Consider the following 17,982-nt stretch of genomic DNA (forward strand, 5'->3'; position numbering starts at 1 on the left):
CCACAGTGGCCTGCGTTAATGATTTTTAAAATATAACTTGGAGAATGCTTTATACTTGGTATAGTTTTGGGTTTATAAAATGTCAGTACTGACATCTAAGTTTATCAAAAGCGTCATCCTTCAAGCCGGAAATGAAGCAGCGACCTTAGGATTTCTGTACCAATCTCCTTTACAGTCCTCCGCTCTACCAGCTGAGATATCGAAGGATTCCACGATTGTACACCTGTGATATTACGTGCAATTAAAATGATTGAGTGTTAATTTTAAACATTATCAACTTTCCAAGCAAAATGAAAAATGATTTGACTACACAAAAGAGATTCAACTACTTATTCCTGTGTTGCTTTATCACACAAATTGTCATGTTTAATCATTTGGAAAATATCACTAATAGTTTGACTTATATTTGTGCAAATACGATCAACTGGCTGCAGAGCTAGTTTGGAAAGCACTTTCAATAGATTTTTTAGTGTAGCCAAACTTACATCAAGATTAGAGATGCTTGAGCCTATCAAACCTTCTACACTCTTTTGAATTTTGCTTGTTTTGTAAACTAATCAAGTGTTCAAGGAATGATGGGGATATTCCATTGTTTGCTCTGATTTGACAATCCATTTTGGACAATGAGTGGCCCTTTTGAGCTAGTGAAGATAATTGTGCTACATGAGAGTATGCACAGACAATTATTTTTCTTTTTTTGCATTAAAGCACAATTTTTAATAAAGGAGAGGTTAATGATATAATAATTAGCACTGAAAGTCATCTGACATGATTTGAAAGTAAAATGTTGTGCATTGAAAGTAACCAAAGCTCTTTTTACTTTGAGTGGACATCATTTTCTTTCAAATTAATTTGATATTTTGCTAAATGTACAAAACTTTCTTACAAATTTGACATTCAAAATGCATTTGTAATTAATAAATGCTACTTAGTATGGCTGCTGAGATTCCTGGGCTCAGTCTCAAAGAGAGGAGGAGAATGTGGGATAGAGAAAGAGAGAACAGGCAGGCATCCTAAAGATTTTGATGTGCCAGTGCCTGACTCACCCTGAACATCACTGGTTTCAAGCTTTTAGCAAATTTTCTGAAAAACTAAACAACCATGTGGTCGTAGTCAGCAGGATTTGAACCTGCACGGGGAGACCCCAATGGCTTTTGAGTCCATCGCCTTAACCACTCGACCACAACTACCTCTCATGCAATGTGATGTTTTCACAAAAGTTTCTCTTTGGGTTGAGCTATTTCATTTCAGGCTGTGAGGATGACTGAAGTAATATTGTATCAGAGATGATTTCCATGGGAAGTTAATCCTGACCACAGTGGCCTGCGTTAATGATTTTTAAAATATAACTTGGAGATTGCTTTATACTTGGTATAGTTTTGGGTTTATAAAATGTCAGTACTGACATCTAAGTTTATCAAAAGCGTCATCCTTCGAGCCGGAAATGAAGCAGCGACCTTAGGATTTCTGTACCAATCTCCTTTACAGTACTCCGCTCTACCAGCTGAGCTATCAAAGGATTCCATGATCGTACACCTGTGATATTACGTGCTATTAAAATGATTGAGTGTTAATTTTAAACATTATCAACTTTCCAAGTAAAATGAAAAATGATTTGACTACACAAAAGAGATTCAACTACTTATTCCTGTGTTGCTTTATCACACAAATTGTCATGTTTAATCATTTGGAAAATATCACTAATAGTTTGACTTATATTTGTGCAAATACGATCAACTGGCTACAGAGCTAGTTTGGAAAGCACTTTCAATAGATTTTTTAGTGTAGCCAAACTTACATCAAGATTAGAGATGCTTGAGCCTATCAAACCTTCTACACTCTTTTGAATTTTGCTTGTTTTGTAAACTATTCAAGTGTTCCAGGAATGATGGGGATATTCCATTGTTTGTTCTGATTTGACAATCCATTTTGGACAATGAGCGGCCCTTTTGAGCTAGTGAAGATAATTGTGCTACATGAGAGTATGCACAGACAATTATTTTTCTTTTTTTGCATTAAAGCACAATTTTTAATAAAGGAGAGGTTAATGATATAATAATTAGCACTGAAAGTCATCTGACACGATTTGAAAGTAAAATGTTGTGCATTGAAAGTAACCAAAGCTCTTTTTACTTTGAGTGGACATCATTTTCTTTCAAATTAATTTGATATTTTGCTAAATGTACAAAACTTTCTTACAAATTTGACATTCAAAATGCATTTGTAATTAATAAATGCTACTTAGTATGGCTGTTGAGATTCCTGGGCTCAGTCTCAAGGAGAGGAGGAGAATGTGGGATAGAGAAAGAGAGAACAGGCAGGCATCCTAAAGATTTTGATGTGCCAGTGCCTGACTCACCCTGAACATCACTGGTTTCAAGCTTTTAGCAAATTTTCTGAAAAACTAAACAACCATGTGGTCGTAGTCAGCAGGATTTGAACCTGCACGGGGAGACCCCAATGGCTTTTGAGTCCATTACCTTAACCACTCGACCACAACTACCTCTCATTCAATGTGATGTTTTCACAAAAGTTTCTCTTTGGGTTGAGCTATTTCATTTCAGGCTGTGAGGATGACTGAAGTAATATTGTATCAGAGATGATTTCCATGGGAAGTTAATCCTGACCACAGTGGCCTGCGTTAATGATTTTTAAAATATAACTTGGAGATTGCTTTATACTTGGTATAGTTTTAGGTTTATAAAATGTCAGTACTGACATCTAAGTTTATCAAAAGCGTCATCCTTCGAGTCGGAAATGAAGCAGCGACCTTAGGATTTCTGTACCAATCTCCTTTACAGTACTCCGCTCTACCAGCTGAGCTATCAAAGGATTCCATGATCGTACACCTGTGATATTACGTGCTATTAAAATGATTGAGTGTTAATTTTAAACATTATCAACTTTCCAAGCAAAATGAAAAATGATTTGACTACACAAAAGAGATTCAACTACTTATTCATGTGTTGCTTTATCACACAAATTGTCATGTTTAATCATTTGGAAAATATCACTAATAGTTTGACTTATATTTGTGCAAATACGATCAACTGGCTACAGAGCTAGTTTGGAAAGCACTTTCAATTGATTTTTTAGTGTAGCCAAACTTACATCAAGATTAGAGATGCTTGAGCCTATCAAACCTTCTACACTCTTTTGAATTTTGCTTGTTTTGTAAACTATTCAAGTGTTCCAGGACTGATGGGGATATTCCATTGTTTGTTCTGATTTGACAATCCATTTTGGACAATGAGCGGCCCTTTTGAGCCAGTGAAGATAATTGTGCTACATGAGAGTATGCACAGACAATTATTTTTCTTTTTTTGCATTAAAGCACAATTTTTAATAAAGGAGAGGTTAATGATATAATAATTAGCACTGAAAGTCATCTGACACGATTTGAAAGTAAAATGTTGTGCATTGAAAGTAACCAAAGCTCTTTTTACTTTGAGTGGACATCATTTTCTTTCAAATGAATTTGATATTTTGCTAAATGTACAAAACTTTCTTACAAATTTGACATTCAAAATGCATTTGTAATTAATAAATGCTACATAGTATGGCTGCTGAGATTCCTGGGCTCAGTCTCAAGGAGAGGAGGAGAATGTGGATAGAGAAAGAGAGAACAGGCAGGCATCCTAAAGATTTTGATGTGCCAGTTCCTGACTCACTTGAGCAACACTGGTTTCAAGCTTTTAGCAAATTTTCTGAAAAATAAAACAACCATGTGGTTGTATTCGGCAGGATTTGAACCTGCGCTGGGAGACCCCAATAGATTTCGAGTCCATTGCCTTAACCACTCGGCCACGACTGCCTCTCATACAATGTAATGTTTTCTCAAAAGTTTCAGTTGAGCTACTTCATTTCAGGCTGTGAGGATGATTGAAGTAATATTGCATCAGAGATGATTTAAATGGGAAGTTAATCCTGACCACAGTGGCCTGCGTTAATGATTTTTAAAATATAACTTGGAGAATGCTTTATACTTGGTATAGTTTTGGGTTTATAAAATGTCAGTACTGACATCTAAGTTTATCAAAAGCGTCATCCTTCAAGCCGGAAATGAAGCAGCGACCTTAGGATTTCTGTACCAATCTCCTTTACAGTCCTCCGCTCTACCAGATGAGATATCGAAGGATTCCACGATTGTACACCTGTGATATTACGTGCAATTAAAATGATTGAGTGTTAATTTTAAACATTATCAACTTTCCAAGCAAAATGAAAAATGATTTGACTACACAAAAGAGATTCAACTACTTATTCCTGTGTTGCTTTATCACACAAATTGTCATGTTTAATCATTTGGAAAATATCACTAATAGTTTGACTTATATTTGTGCAAATACGATCAACTGGCTGCAGAGCTAGTTTGGAAAGCACTTTCAATAGATTTTTTAGTGTAGCCAAACTTACATCAAGATTAGAGATGCTTGAGCCTATCAAACCTTCTACACTCTTTTGAATTTTGCTTGTTTTGTAAACTAATCAAGTGTTCAAGGAATGATGGGGATATTCCATTGTTTGCTCTGATTTGACAATCCATTTTGGACAATGAGTGGCCCTTTTGAGCTAGTGAAGATAATTGTGCTACATGAGAGTATGCACAGACAATTATTTTTCTTTTTTTGCATTAAAGCACAATTTTTATTAAAGGAGAGGTTAATGATATAATAATTAGCATGGAAAGTCATCTGACACGATTTGAAAGTAAAATGTTGTGCATTGAAAGTAACCAAAGCTCTTTTTACTTTGAGTGGACATCATTTTCTTTCAAATGAATTTGATATTTTGCTAAATGTACAAAACTTTCTTACAAATTTGACATACAAAATGCATTTGTAATTAATAAATGCTACTTAGTATGGCTGTTGAGATTCCTGGGCTCAGTCTCAAGGAGAGGAGGAGAATGTGGGATAGAGAAAGAGAGAACAGGCAGGCATCCTAAAGATTTTGATGTGCCAGTGCCTGACTCACCCTGAACATTACTGGTTTCAAGCTTTTAGCAAATTTTCTGAAAAACTAAACAACCATGTGGTCGTAGTCAGCAGGATTTGAACCTGCACGGGGAGACCCCAATGGATTTTGAGTCCATTGCCTTAACCACTCGGCCACAACTACCTCTCATGCAATGTGATGTTTTCACAAAAGTTTCTCTTTGGGTTGAGCTATTTCATTTCAGGCTGTGAGGATGACTGAAGTAATATTGTATCAGAGATGATTTCCATGGGAAGTTAATCCTGACCACAGTGGCCTGCGTTAATGATTTTTAAAATATAACTTGGAGATTGCTTTATACTTGGTATAGTTTTGGGTTTATAAAATGTCAGTACTGACATCTAAGTTTATCAAAAGCGTCATCCTTCAAGCCGGAAATGAAGCAGCGACCTTAGGATTTCTGTACCAATCTCCTTTACAGTACTCCGCTCTACCAGCTGAGCTATCAAAGGATTCCATGATCGTACACCTGTGATATTACGTGCAATTAAAATGATTGAGTGTTAATTTTAAACATTATCAACTTTCCAAGCAAAATGAAAAATGATTTGACTACACAAAAGAGATTCAACTACTTATTCCTGTGTTGCTTTATCACACAAATTGTCATGTTTAATCATTTGGAAAATATCACTAATAGTTTGACTTATATTTGTGCAAATACGATCAACTGGCTGCAGAGCTAGTTTGGAAAGCACTTTCAATAGATTTTTTAGTGTAGCCAAACTTACATCAAGATTAGAGATGCTTGAGCCTATCAAACCTTCTACACTCTTTTGAATTTTGCTTGTTTTGTAAACTAATCAAGTGTTCAAGGAATGATGGGGATATTCCATTGTTTGCTCTGATTTGACAATCCATTTTGGACAATGAGTGGCCCTTTTGAGCTAGTGAAGATAATTGTGCTACATGAGAGTATGCACAGACAATTATTTTTCTTTTTTTGCATTAAAGCACAATTTTTAATAAAGGAGAGGTTAATGATATAATAATTAGCATGGAAAGTCATCTGACACGATTTGAAAGTAAAATGTTGTGCATTGAAAGTAACCAAAGCTCTTTTTACTTTGAGTGGACATCATTTTCTTTCAAATGAATTTGATATTTTGCTAAATGTACAAAACTTTCTTACAAATTTGACATACAAAATGCATTTGTAATTAATAAATGCTACTTAGTATGGCTGCTGAGATTCCTGGGCTCAGTCTCAAGGAGAGGAGGAGAATGTGGGATAGAGAAAGAGAGAACAGGCAGGCATCCTAAAGATTTTGATGTGCCAGTGCCTGACTCACCCTGAACATTACTGGTTTCAAGCTTTTAGCAAATTTTCTGAAAAACTAAACAACCATGTGGTCGTAGTCAGCAGGATTTGAACCTGCACGGGGAGACCCCAATGGATTTTGAGTCCATTGCCTTAACCACTCGGCCACAACTACCTCTCATGCAATGTGATGTTTTCACAAAAGTTTCTCTTTGGGTTGAGCTATTTCATTTCAGGCTGTGAGGATGACTGAAGTAATATTGTATCAGAGATGATTTCCATGGGAAGTTAATCCTGACCACAGTGGCCTGCGTTAATGATTTTTAAAATATAACTTGGAGATTGCTTTATACTTGGTATAGTTTTGGGTTTATAAAATGTCAGTACTGACATCTAAGTTTATCAAAAGCGTCATCCTTCGAGCCGGAAATGAAGCAGCGACCTTAGGATTTCTGTACCAATCTCCTTTACAGTACTCCGCTCTACCAGCTGAGCTATCAAAGGATTCCATGATCGTACACCTGTGATATTACGTGCTATTAAAATGATTGAGTGTTAATTTTAAACATTATCAACTTTCCAAGCAAAATGAAAAATGATTTGACTACACAAAAGAGATTCAACTACTTATTCCTGTGTTGCTTTATCACACAAATTGTCATGTTTAATCATTTGGAAAATATCACTAATAGTTTGACTTATATTTGTGCAAATACGATCAACTGGCTACAGAGCTAGTTTGGAAAGCACTTTCAATTGATTTTTTAGTGTAGCCAAACTTACATCAAGATTAGAGATGCTTGAGCCTATCAAACCTTCTACACTCTTTTGAATTTTGCTTGTTTTGTAAACTATTCAAGTGTTCCAGGAATGATGGGGATATTCCATTGTTTGTTCTGATTTGACAATCCATTTTGGACAATGAGCGGCCCTTTTGAGCCAGTGAAGATAATTGTGCTACATGAGAGTATGCACAGACAATTATTTTTCTTTTTTTGCATTAAAGCACAATTTTTAATAACGGAGAGGTTAATGATATAATAATTAGCACTGAAAGTCATCTGACACGATTTGAAAGTAAAATGTTGTGCATTGAAAGTAACCAAAGCTCTTTTTACTTTGAGTGGACATCATTTTCTTTCAAATGAATTTGATATTTTGCTAAATGTACAAAACTTTCTTACAAATTTGACATTCAAAATGCATTTGTAATTAATAAATGCTACTTAGTATGGCTGCTGAGATTCCTGGGCTCAGTCTCAAGGAGAGGAGGAGAATGTGGGATAGAGAAAGAGAGAACAGGCAGGCATCCTAAAGATTTTGATGTGCCAGTTCCTGACTCACTTGAGCAACACTGGTTTCAAGCTTTTAGCAAATTTTCTGAAAAATAAAACAACCATGTGGTCGTAGTCGGCAGGATTTGAACCTGCGCTGGGAGACCCCAATAGATTTCGAGTCCATTGCCTTAACCACTCGGCCACGACTACCTCTCATGCAATGTAATGTTTTCTCAAAAGTTTCAGTTGAGCTACTTCATTTCAGGCTGTGAGGATGACTGAAGTAATATTGCATCAGAGATGATTTAAATGGGAAGTTAATCCTGACCACAGTGGCCTGCGTTAATGATTTTTAAAATATAACTTGAAGAATGTTTTATACTTGGTATAGTTTTGGGTTTATAAAATGTCAGTACTGACATCTAAGTTTATCAAAAGCGTCATCCTTCAAGCCGGAAATGAAGCAGCGACCTTAGGATTTCTGTACCAATCTCCTTTACAGTCCTCCGCTCTACCAGCTGAGATATCGAAGGATTCCACGATTGTACACCTGTGATATTACGTGCAATTAAAATGATTGAGTGTTAATTTTAAACATTATCAACTTTCCAAGCAAAATGAAAAATGATTTGACTACACAAAAGAGATTCAACTACTTATTCCTGTGTTGCTTTATCACACAAATTGTCATGTTTAATCATTTGGAAAATATCACTAATAGTTTGACTTATATTTGTGCAAATACGATCAACTGGCTGCAGAGCTAGTTTGGAAAGCACTTTCAATAGATTTTTTAGTGTAGCCAAACTTACATCAAGATTAGAGATGCTTGAGCCTATCAAACCTTCTACACTCTTTTGAATTTTGCTTGTTTTGTAAACTAATCAAGTGTTCAAGGAATGATGGGGATATTCCATTGTTTGCTCTGATTTGACAATCCATTTTGAACAATGAGTGGCCCTTTTGAGCTAGTGAAGATAATTGTGCTACATGAGAGTATGCACAGACAATTATTTTTCTTTTTTTGCATTAAAGCACAATTTTTAATAAAGGAGAGGTTAATGATATAATAATTAGCACTGAAAGTCATCTGACACGATTTGAAAGTAAAATGTTGTGCATTGAAAGTAACCAAAGCTCTTTTTACTTTGAGTGGACATCATTTTCTTTCAAATGAATTTGATATTTTGCTAAATGTACAAAACTTTCTTACAAATTTGACATACAAAATGCATTTGTAATTAATAAATGCTACTTAGTATGGCTGCTGAGATTCCTGGGCTCAGTCTCAAGGAGAGGAGGAGAATGTGGGATAGAGAAAGAGAGAACAGGCAGGCATCCTAAAGATTTTGATGTGCCAGTGCCTGACTCACCCTGAACATTACTGGTTTCAAGCTTTTAGCAAATTTTCTGAAAAATTAAACAACCATGTGGTCATAGTCAGCAGGATTTGAACCTGCGTGGGGAAACCCCAATAGATTTCGAGTCCATCGCCTTAACCACTCAGCCACGACTACCTCTCATACAATCTGATGTTTTCACAAAAGTTTCTCTATGGGTTGAGCTACTTCATTTCAGGCTGTGAGGATGACTAAAGTAATATTTTATCAGAGATGATTTCCATGGGAAGTTTATCCTGACCACAGTGGCCTGCATTAATGATTTTTAAAATATAACTTGGAGAATGCTTTATACTTGGTATAGTTTTGGGTTTATAAAATGTCAGTACTGACATCTAAGTTTATCAAAAGCGTCATCCTTCGAGCCGGAAATGAAGCAGCGACCTTAAGATTTCTGTACCAATCTCTTTTACAGTCCTCCGCTCTACCAGCTGAGATATAGAAGGATTCCATGATTGTACACCTGTGATATTACATGCTATTAAAATGATTGAGTGTTAATTTTAAACATTATCAACTTTCCAAGCAAAATGAAAAATGATTTGACTACACAAAAGAGATTCAACTACTTATTCCTGTGTTGCTTTATCACACTAATTGTCATGTTTAATCATTTGGAAAATATCACTAATAGTTTGACTTATATTTGTGCAAATACGATCAGCTGGCTACAGAGCTAGTTTGGAAAGCACTTTCAATAGATTTTTTAGTGTAGCCAAACTTACATCAAGATTAGAGATGCTTGAGCCTATCAAACCTTCTACACTCTTTTGAATTTTGCTTGTTTTGTAAACTAATCAAGTGTTCAAGGAATGATGGGGATATTCCATTGTTTGCTCTGATTTGACAATCCATTTTGGACAATGAGCGGCCCTTTTGAGCTAGTGAAGATAATTGTGCTACATGAGAGTATGCACAGACAATTATTTTTCTTTTTTTGCATTAAAGCACAATTTTTAATAAAGGAGAGGTTAATGATATAATAATTAGCACTGAAAGTCATCTGACACGATTTGAAAGTAAAATGTTGTGCATTGAAAGTAACCAAAGCTCTTTTTACTTTGAGTGGACATCATTTTCTTTCAAATGAATTTGATATTTTGCTAAATGTACAAAACTTTCTTACAAATTTGACATTCAAAATGCATTTGTAATTAATAAATGCTACTTAGTATGGCTGCTGAGATTCCTGGGCACAGTCTCAAGGAGAGGAGGAGAATGGGGGATAGAGAAAGAGAGAACAGGCAGGCATCCTAAAGATTTTGATGTGCCAGTGCCTGACTCACCCTGAACATCACTGGTTTCAAGCTTTTAGCAAATTTTCTGAAAAATAAAACAACCATGTGGTCGTAGTCGGCAGGATTTGAACCTGCGCGGGGAGACACCAGTCGATTTCGAGTCCATTGCCTTAACCACTAAGCCACAACTACCTCTCATTCAATGTGAAGTTTTCACAAAAGTTTCTCTATGGGTTGAGCTACTTCATTTCAGGCTGTGAGGATGACTGAAGTAATATTGTATCAGAGATGATTTCCATGGGAAGTTAATCCTGACCACAGTGGCCTGCGTTAATGATTTTTAAAATATAACTTGGAGAATGCTTTATACTTGGTATAGTTTTGGGTTTATAAAATGTCAGTACTGACATCTAAGTTTATCAAAAGCGTCATCCTTCGAGCCGGAAATGAAGCAGCGACCTTAAGATTTCTGTACCAATCTCTTTTACAGTCCTCCGCTCTACCAGCTGAGATATAGAAGGATTCCATGATTGTACACCTGTGATATTACATGCTATTAAAATGATTGAGTGTTAATTTTAAACATTATCAACTTTCCAAGCAAAATGAAAAATGATTTGACTACACAAAAGAGATTCAACTACTTATTCCTGTGTTGCTTTATCACACTAATTGTCATGTTTAATCATTTGGAAAATATCACTAATAGTTTGACTTATATTTGTGCAAATACGATCAGCTGGCTACAGAGCTAGTTTGGAAAGCACTTTCAATAGATTTTTTAGTGTAGCCAAACTTACATCAAGATTAGAGATGCTTGAGCCTATCAAACCTTCTACACTCTTTTGAATTTTGCTTGTTTTGTAAACTAATCAAGTGTTCAAGGAATGATGGGGATATTCCATTGTTTGCTCTGATTTGACAATCCATTTTGGACAATGAGCGGCCCTTTTGAGCTAGTGAAGATAATTGTGCTACATGAGAGTATGCACAGACAATTATTTTTCTTTTTTTGCATTAAAGCACAATTTTTAATAAAGGAGAGGTTAATGATATAATAATTAGCACTGAAAGTCATCTGACACGATTTGAAAGTAAAATGTTGTGCATTGAAAGTAACCAAAGCTCTTTTTACTTTGAGTGGACATCATTTTCTTTCAAATGAATTTGATATTTTGCTAAATGTACAAAACTTTCTTACAAATTTGACATTCAAAATGCATTTGTAATTAATAAATGCTACTTAGTATGGCTGCTGAGATTCCTGGGCTCAGTCTCAAGGAGAGGAGGAGAATGGGGGATAGAGAAAGAGAGAACAGGCAGGCATCCTAAAGATTTTGATGTGCCAGTGCCTGACTCACCCTGAACATCACTGGTTTCAAGCTTTTAGCAAATTTTCTGAAAAATAAAACAACCATGTGGTCGTAGTCGGCAGGATTTGAACCTGCACGGGGAGACACCAGTGGATTTCGAGTCCATTGCCTTAACCACTCAGCCACAACTACCTCTCATTCAATGTGAAGTTTTCACAAAAGTTTCTCTATGGGTTGAGCTACTTCATTTCAGGCTGTGAGGATGACTGAAGTAATATTGTATCAGAGATGATTTCCATGGGAAGTTAATCCTGACCACAGTGGCCTGCGTTAATGATTTTTAAAATATAACTTGGAGAATGCTTTATACTTGGTATAGTTTTGGGTTTATAAAATGTCAGTACTGACATCTAAGTTTATCAAAAGCGTCATCCTTCGAGCCGGAAATGAAGCAGCGACCTTAGGATTTCTGTACCAATCTCTTTTACAGTCCTCCGCTCTACCAGCTGAGATATCGAAGGATTCCATGATTGTACACCTGTGATATTACGTGCTATTAAAATGATTGAGTGTTAATTTTAAACATTATCAACTTTCCAAGCAAAATGAAAAATGATTTGACTACACAAAAGAGATTCAACTACTTATTCCTGTGTTGCTTTATCACACAAATTGTCATGTTTAATCATTTGGAAAATATCACTAATAGTTTGACTTATATTAGTGCAAATACGATCAGCTGGCTACAGAGCTAGTTTGGAAAGCACTTTCAATAGATTTTTTAGTGTAGCCAAACTTACATCAAGATTAGAGATGCTTGAGCCTATCAAACCTTCTACACTCTTTTGAATTTTGCTTGTTTTGTAAACTAATCAAGTGTTCAAGGAATGATGGGGATATTCCATTGTTTGCTCTGATTTGACAATCCATTTTGGACAATGAGCGGCCCTTTTGAGCTAGTGAAGATAATTGTGCTACATGAGAGTATGCACAGACAATTATTTTTCTTTTTTTGCATTAAAGCACAATTTTTAATAAAGGAGAGGTTAATGATATAATAATTAGCACTGAAAGTCATCTGACACGATTTGAAAGTAAAATGTTGTGCATTGAAAGTAACCAAAGCGCTTTTTACTTTGAGTGGACATCATTTTCTTTCAAATGAATTTGATATTTTGCTAAATGTACAAAACTTTCTTACAAATTTGACATTTAAAATGCTTTTGTAATTAATAAATGCTACTTAGTATGGCTGCTGAGATTCCTGGGCTCAGTCTCAAGGAGAGGAGGAGAATGGGGGATAGAGAAAGAGAGAACAGGCAGGCATCCTAAAGATTTTGATGTGCCAGTGCCTGACTCACCCTGAAAATCACTGGTTTCAAGCTTTTAGCAAATTTTCTGAAAAATTAAACAACCATGTGGTCGTAGTCGGCAGGATTTGAACCTGTGCAGGGAGACCCCAATGGATTTCGAGTCCATCGCCTTAACCACTCGGCCACGACTACCTCTCATGCAATGTGAAGTTTTCACAAAAGTTTCAGTTGAGCTACTTCATTTCAGGCTGTGAAGATGACTGAAGTAATATTGTATCAGAGATGATTTAAATGGGAAGTTAATCCTGACCACAGTGGCCTGCGTTAATGATTTTTAAAATATAACTTGGAGAATGCTTTATACTTGGTATAGTTTTGGGTTTATAAAATGTCAGTACTGACATCTAAGTTTATCAAAAGCGTCATCCTTCAAGCCGGAAATGAAGCAGCGACCTTAGGATTTCTGTACCAATCTCCTTTACAGTCCTCCGCTCTACCAGCTGAGATATCGAAGGATTCCACGATTGTACACCTGTGATATTACGTGCAATTAAAATGATTGAGTGTTAATTTTAAACATTATCCACTTTCCAAACAAAATGAAAAATGATTTGACTACACAAAAGAGATTCAACTACTTATTCCTGTGTTGCTTTATCACACAAATTGTCATGTTTAATCATTTGGAAAATATCACTAATAGTTTGACTTATATTTGTGCAAATACAATCAACTGGCTGCAGAGCTAGTTTGGAAAGCACTTTCAATAGATTTTTTAGTGTAGCCAAACTTACATCAAGATTAGAGATGCTTGAGCCTATCAAACATTCTACACTCTTTTGAATTTTGCTTGTTTTGTAAACTAATCAAGTGTTCAAGGAATGATGGGGATATTCCATTGTTTGCTCTGATTTGACAATCCATTTTGGACAATGAGCGGCCCTTTTGAGCTAGTGAAGATAATTGTGCTACATGAGAATATGCACAGACAATTATTTTTCTTTTTTTGCATTAAAGCACAATTTTTAATAAAGGAGAGGTTAATGATATAATAATTAGCACTGAAAGTCAGTTGACATGATTTGAAAGTAAAATGTTGTGCATTGAAAGTAACCAAAGCTCTTTTTACTTTGAGTGGACATCATTTTCTTTCAAATGAATTTGATATTTTGCTAAATGTACAAAACTTTCTTACAAATTTGACATTCAAAATGCATTTGTAATTAATAAATGCTACTTAGTATGGCTGCTGAGATTCCTGGGCTCAGTCTCAAGGAGAGGAGGAGAATGGGGGATAGAGAAAGATAGAACAGGCAGGCATCCTAAAGATTTTGATGTGCCAGTGCCTGACTCACCCTGAACATCACTGGTTTCAAGCTTTTAGCAAATTTTCTGAAAAATTGAATAACCATGTGGTCGTAGTTGGTAGGATTTGAACCTGCACGAGGAGACACCAATGGATTTCGAGTCCATCACCTTAACCAATCAGCCACGACTACCTCTCATACAATGTGATGTTTTCACAAAAGTTTCTCTATGGGTTGAGCTACTTCATTTCAGGCTGTGAGGATGACTGAAGTAATATTTTATCAGAGATGATTTCCATGGGAAGTTTATCCTGACCACAGTGGCCTGCATTAATGATTTTTAAAATATAACTTGGAGAACGCTTTATACTTGGTATAGTTTTGGGTTTATAAAATGTCAGTACTGACATCTAAGTTTATCAAAAGCATCATCCTTCGAGCCGGAAATGAAGCAGCGACCTTAAGATTTCTGTATCAATCTCTTTTACAGTCCTCCGCTCTACCAGCTGAGATATCGAAGGATTCCATGATTGTACACCTGTGATATTACGTGCTATAAAAATGATTGAGTGTTAATTTTAAACATTATCAACTTTACAAGCAAAATGAAAAATGATTTGACTACACAAAAGAGATTCAACTACTTATTCCTGTGTTGCTTTATCACACTAATTGTCATGTTTAATCATTTGGAAAATATCACTAATAGTTTGACTTATATTTGTGCAAATACGATCAGCTGGCTACAGAGCTAGTTTGGAAAGCACTTTCAATAGATTTTTTAGTGTAGCCAAACTTACATCAAGATTAGAGATGCTTGAGCCTATCAAACCTTCTAAACTCTTTTGAATTTTGCTTGTTTTGTAAACTAATCAAGTGTTCAAGGAATGATGGGGATATTCCATTGTTTGCTCTGATTTGACAATCCATTTTGGACAATGAGCGGCCCTTTTGAGCTAGTGAAGATAATTGTGCTACATGAGAGTATGCACAGACAATTATTTTTCTTTTTTTGCATTAAAGCACAATTTTTAATAAAGGAGAGGTTAATGATATAATAATTAGCACTGAAAGTCATCTGACACGATTTGAAAGTAAAATGTTGTGCATTGAAAGTAACCAAAGCTCTTTTTACTTTGAGTGGACATCATTTTCTTTCAAATGAATTTGATATTTTGCTAAATGTACAAAACTTTCTTACAAATTTGACATTCAAAATGCATTTGTAATTAATAAATGCTACTTAGTATGGCTGCTGAGATTCCTGGGCTCAGTCTCAAGGAGAGGAGGAGAATTGGGGATAGAGAAAGAGAGAACAGGCAGGCATCCTAAAGATTTTGATGTGCCAGTGCCTGACTCACCCTGAACATCACTGGTTTCAAGCTTTTAGCAAATTTTCTGAAAAATTAAACAACCATGTGGTCGTAGTCGGCAGGATTTGAAACTGCGCAGGGAGACACCAGTGGATTTCGAGTCAATCGCCTTAACCACTCAGCCACGACTACCTCTCATGCAATGTGAAGTTTTCACAAAAGTTTCTCTATGGGTTGAGCTACTTCATTTCAGGCTGTGAGGATGACTGAAGTAATATTGTATCAGAGATGATTTCCATGGGAAGTTAATCCTGACCACAGTGGCCTGCGTTAATGATTTTTAAAATATAACTTGGAGAATGCTTTATACTTGGTATAGTTTTGGGTTTATAAAATGTCAGTACTGACATCTAAGTTTATCAAAAGCGTCATCCTTCGAGCCGGAAATGAAGCAGCGACCTTAGGATTTCTGTACCAATTTCTTTTACAGTCCTCCGTTCTACCAGCTGAGATATCGAAGGATTCCATGATTGTACACCTGTGATATTACGTGCTATTAAAATGATTGAGTGTTCATTTTAAACATTATCAACTTTCCAAGCAAAATGAAAAATGATTTGACTACACAAAAGAGATTCAACTACTTATTCCTGTGTTGCTTTATCACACAAATTGTCATGTTTAATCATTTGGAAAATATCACTAATAGTTTGACTTATATTAGTGCAAATACGATCAGCTGGCTACAGAGCTAGTTTGGAAAGCACTTTCAATAGATTTTTTAGTGTAGCCAAACTTACATCAAGATTAGAGATGCTTGAGCCTATCAAACCTTCTACACTCTTTTGAATTTTGCTTGTTTTGTAAACTAATCAAGTGTTCAAGGAATGATGGGGATATTCCATTGTTTTCTCTGATTTGACAATCCATTTTGGACAATGAGCGGCCCTTTTGAGCTAGTGAAGATAATTGTGCTACATGAGAGTATGCACAGACAATTATTTTTCTTTTTTTGCATTAAAGCACAATTTTTAATAAAGGAGAGGTTAATGATATAATAATTAGCACTGAAAGTCATCTGACACGATTTGAAAGTAAAATGTTGTGCATTGAAAGTAACCAAAGCTCTTTTTACTTTGAGTGGACATCATTTTCTTTCAAATGAATTTGATATTTTGCTAAATGTACAAAACTTTCTTACAAATTTGACATTCAAAATGCATTTGTAATTAATAAATGCTACTTAGTATGGCTGCTGAGATTCCTGGGCTCAGTCTCAAGGAGAGGAGGAGAATGGGGGATAGAGAAAGATAGAACAGGCAGGCATCCTAAAGATTTTGATGTGCCAGTGCCTGACTCACCCTGAACATCACTGGTTTCAAGCTTTTAGCAAATTTTCTGAAAAATTAAATAACCATGTGGTCGTAGTCGGTAGGATTTGAACCTGCGCGGGGAGACACCAATAGATTTCGAGTCCATCACCTTAACCACTCGGCCACGACTACCTCTCATACAATGTGATGTTTTCACAAAAGTTTCTCTATGGGTTGAGCTACTTCATTTCAGGCTGTGAGGATGACTGAAGTAATATTTTATCAGAGATGATTTCCATGGGAAGTTTATCCTGACCACAGTGGCCTGCATTAATGATTTTTAAAATATAACTTTGGAGAATGCTTTATACTTGGTATAGTTTTGGGTTTATAAAATGTCAGTACTGACATCTAAGTTTATCAAAAGCGTCATCCTTCGAGCCGGAAATGAAGCAGCGACCTTAGGATTTCTGTACCAATCTCTTTTACAGTCCTCCGCTTTACCAGCTGAGATATCGAAGGATTCCATGATTGTACACCTGTGATATTACGTGCTATTAAAATGATTGAGTGTTAATTTTAAACATTATCAACTTTCCAAGCAAAATGCAAAATGATTTGACTACACAAAAGAGATTCAACTACTTATTCCTGTGTTGCTTTATCACACTAATTGTCATGTTTAATCATTTGGAAAATATCACTAATAGTTTGACTTATATTTGTGCAAATACGATCAGCTGGCTACAGAGCTAGTTTGGAAAGCACTTTCAATAGATTTTTTAGTGTAGCCAAACTTACATCAAGATTAGAGATGCTTGAGCCTATCAAACCTTCTACACTCTTTTGAATTTTGCTTGTTTTGTAAACTAATCAAGTGTTCAAGGAATGATGGGGATATTCCATTGTTTGCTCTGATTTGACAATCCATTTTGGACAATGAGCGGCCCTTTTGAGCTAGTGAAGATAATTGTGCTACATGAGAGTATGCACAGACAATTATTTTTCTTTTTTTGCATTAAAGCACAATTTTTAATAAAGGAGAGGTTAATGATATAATAATTAGCACTGAAAGTCATCTGACACGATTTGAAAGTAAAATTTTGTGCATTGAAAGTAACCAAAGCTCTTTTTACTTTGAGTGGACATCATTTTCTTTCAAATGAATTTGATATTTTGCTAAATGTACAAAACTTTCTTACAAATTTGACATTCAAAATGCATTTGTAATTAATAAATGCTACTTAGT

The 17,982-nt window shown here is 35.6% G+C and overlaps 11 non-coding genes across 11 annotated transcripts; all 11 read right to left on the reverse strand.

Moving 5' to 3' along the window:
* Nucleotides 1–1,108: 1,108 nt before the first annotated feature.
* On the reverse strand, nt 1,109–1,190 carry TRNAL-CAA (transfer RNA leucine (anticodon CAA)). The gene has a single exon. It is a non-coding gene; the product is annotated as a tRNA-Leu (tRNA).
* Nucleotides 1,191–2,421: 1,231 nt separating this feature from the next.
* On the reverse strand, nt 2,422–2,503 carry TRNAL-CAA (transfer RNA leucine (anticodon CAA)). The gene has a single exon. It is a non-coding gene; the product is annotated as a tRNA-Leu (tRNA).
* Nucleotides 2,504–3,732: 1,229 nt separating this feature from the next.
* On the reverse strand, nt 3,733–3,814 carry TRNAS-CGA (transfer RNA serine (anticodon CGA)). The gene has a single exon. It is a non-coding gene; the product is annotated as a tRNA-Ser (tRNA).
* Nucleotides 3,815–5,039: 1,225 nt separating this feature from the next.
* On the reverse strand, nt 5,040–5,121 carry TRNAL-CAA (transfer RNA leucine (anticodon CAA)). The gene has a single exon. It is a non-coding gene; the product is annotated as a tRNA-Leu (tRNA).
* A 1,231-nt stretch (nt 5,122–6,352) lies between these two features.
* TRNAL-CAA (transfer RNA leucine (anticodon CAA)) lies at nt 6,353–6,434 on the reverse strand. The gene has a single exon. It is a non-coding gene; the product is annotated as a tRNA-Leu (tRNA).
* A 1,230-nt stretch (nt 6,435–7,664) lies between these two features.
* On the reverse strand, nt 7,665–7,746 carry TRNAS-CGA (transfer RNA serine (anticodon CGA)). Its single transcript has one exon. It is a non-coding gene; the product is annotated as a tRNA-Ser (tRNA).
* Nucleotides 7,747–8,971: 1,225 nt separating this feature from the next.
* TRNAS-CGA (transfer RNA serine (anticodon CGA)) lies at nt 8,972–9,053 on the reverse strand. The gene has a single exon. It is a non-coding gene; the product is annotated as a tRNA-Ser (tRNA).
* Nucleotides 9,054–10,284: 1,231 nt separating this feature from the next.
* On the reverse strand, nt 10,285–10,366 carry TRNAS-CGA (transfer RNA serine (anticodon CGA)). The gene has a single exon. It is a non-coding gene; the product is annotated as a tRNA-Ser (tRNA).
* A 1,231-nt stretch (nt 10,367–11,597) lies between these two features.
* On the reverse strand, nt 11,598–11,679 carry TRNAS-CGA (transfer RNA serine (anticodon CGA)). Its single transcript has one exon. It is a non-coding gene; the product is annotated as a tRNA-Ser (tRNA).
* A 1,231-nt stretch (nt 11,680–12,910) lies between these two features.
* On the reverse strand, nt 12,911–12,992 carry TRNAS-CGA (transfer RNA serine (anticodon CGA)). Its single transcript has one exon. It is a non-coding gene; the product is annotated as a tRNA-Ser (tRNA).
* Nucleotides 12,993–16,843: 3,851 nt separating this feature from the next.
* Nucleotides 16,844–16,925, reverse strand: TRNAS-CGA (transfer RNA serine (anticodon CGA)). Its single transcript has one exon. It is a non-coding gene; the product is annotated as a tRNA-Ser (tRNA).
* Nucleotides 16,926–17,982: the final 1,057 nt, after the last annotated feature.

This window comes from Pseudophryne corroboree, chromosome 4 (genome assembly GCF_028390025.1).
Source record: "Pseudophryne corroboree isolate aPseCor3 chromosome 4, aPseCor3.hap2, whole genome shotgun sequence".
NCBI classification, from domain to species: Eukaryota; Metazoa; Chordata; class Amphibia; order Anura; family Myobatrachidae; genus Pseudophryne; species Pseudophryne corroboree.